Here is a 2,151-nt window from a genome sequence, read left to right on the forward strand (position 1 = left end):
ATAGCTACGGAACAAAATGGCGAGATGGGAAAACTATCAAAGTACTGCGAAGAATGAAGATGCCCAACAAAAGAAATGGTCTTCGTTGCCAATATAAGCGCATATAAAAAACTGCTTTAATTGTAAATTAAATTGACAATGTGTATGCGCACGATGGAAAAACTGTAAAAATCACAGCTTCTTCATAAGTATGTCATGCAGCAGCGTGAAAGGCTGCCTTGAACGATTTCTTTGCTGTCTTCCCTATGCTCGAGTCTATCAACGGATTTCTCCTTTTGTTCTGCTTCGAAATTCCTACACCGTTTTCTACATTGTAAAAGCTGCGGATAAGACAAAGGTTACAGATTGGTGTTTCACCGATTACTGTGTAAGATGTTAATGACAACATACGGGCAGGGAGGTACTCACGATGAGGTGTAGCAGTTTCCCCAAAACCTTCCACCTCTTCCTCCACCGGTGTTTTTCGCGCCAAATATCGAGACGAGGGCTGGAGAAATCTTCACCGAGGTGGGCTGTGTTTGCATTGTCAGGGTTCGCCTAAATACAGTGTTCACCAAATCCTGCACCAAAATCGTGAGTGGGAGAGACACAGTGAACAAGGATAATCATGTTGCCACACGTCGTTTACAGCAACCGTACCTTCTAAATTCTCAGGTTCGATCTTCAGGTCCTTTTCCAGAGTCGGGATAGGGAAGTTCTCCATAGAGCAATCCTAATTGGTAACCTCTTCTTTAATCTGAGGAAACGCTTCACCTATCAAAGCCAACAGAAACGAGCATCAGTACTTGATCCAGACAAATATGTCACAGCAACGACACACTCGAACGCCTGTCAGAACCTTGCTCATCAATCGGGTTGGAGCTCTGCAAATTGCACAATTCCTGGGATCAGCACATTTCGATTGAAACTATATGAATGAAGGAAGGAAAGGAAACCGAAAGTGAATGTATATCCGATAGGGAAGAAGTACCCTGTTCGAAATTCAAACTGCCACTGTCCATTGATTCGGAAGCTATCACGGAATACTGTAAACGAAAGAGAAAGGAACCCTGCAGGACTCCGCGGTCGGTAATCCACTTATATAACGAGGAGCACCTACGACCTTCACCGCCAACGAAAGCACAACCGCCTGCAAACGACACCAAAAGAGGGAACATTCACAAAGCACCATCGGTTTCAGGAGAGAAAACGTCTGCAGCATACACAAAAAGGCATCACCGCAGGTCGACCGGTGGAAGATATACGTAATCTACAGCCAGCAGGACGGTGCCATCACCTCTAAACGACATGCCACCAGGTCGGTGCAACGGAAACATTCCGTCTATGCTGATCTTCCCCTCATGGAAAAGGCAGGAACGTCTGCCTTCTACTTCTCAAATCACAAGGGGAAGTGACGGAGGGAAGTATAGCCCCTCCTTGAGAGGAGTGGCTCTCTTGGAGAAGTAGCTTCTCTAAGTCAATAGGATGACCTCTAGAAGGGCTCAATTACCTGCATCTCTGATACCAACAACGTTAACATAGGCAATGGAAGAAATATGTTGCCGTGTGCAACCCGAGCTGAAGCTAACTTCCCGTGTGAACGTAAGGAGTTTGGAGAAGCGTGACCGTGCTCTTAATTAGTAAATCGTTTCTGTATCTAATTGCACCAAAGGAAGATGCAATCGCTTACACTTTTTGAAAAACTCCATGTGAGAATTCTGTACTGAGTAATTTCAAATCGGACGTCTTCGTAGCGAGATCCAAAGAGACTCAGCACATATCGAAAAAGGCGCTGGAGATGGTAGGGTGCGATGAAATGAGACGTGTGTTGTAGAAGAGGACTGTAGGACAGAGTAACCAGAAACGTCGTGGTTTGCTCACGCTGAAGGCTTAGCGTCTGTGAAGAACAAGGCCTGAGATGGTCATCAATATTCTGTTGTTTGATCGACTGTGCTAAGCAAGCAATCTCTCTGCGCAGCGAGAAGCTCCAGTTCTTACAACTAAGGGTGCGTTCACGATTCAACGCACTCTTGATTTTAAGAAGCGAAGCTGCTCGGCGGCCATTTACTTGCAAAACGACATGATATCTAGCTATTAGTCACGACTCACTTACAAAGTTATATCGCATGTGGCGAGTGGAAAGATCATAATCGCAGAATGAAAGGCACAGGT

The 2,151-nt window shown here is 45.3% G+C and overlaps 1 long non-coding RNA gene across 1 annotated transcript; it reads right to left on the bottom strand.

The window, feature by feature from the left end:
* Nucleotides 1–811: 811 nt before the first annotated feature.
* LOC147896211 (uncharacterized) lies at nucleotides 812–1,338 on the bottom strand. The gene is made up of 3 exons (XR_015541872.1): nucleotides 1,277–1,338; nucleotides 971–1,129; nucleotides 812–863 (listed from the first exon to the last, which is right to left on the bottom strand). It is a non-coding gene; the product is annotated as an uncharacterized LOC147896211 (long non-coding RNA).
* Between the last annotated feature and the right edge of the window lie 813 nt (nucleotides 1,339–2,151).

This window comes from Dipteris shenzhenensis, chromosome 12, assembly GCF_047967505.1.
Source record: "Dipteris shenzhenensis isolate YYH24624 ecotype China chromosome 12, Dip_SZ_1.0, whole genome shotgun sequence".
Lineage (NCBI taxonomy): Eukaryota > Viridiplantae > Streptophyta > Polypodiopsida > Gleicheniales > Dipteridaceae > Dipteris > Dipteris shenzhenensis.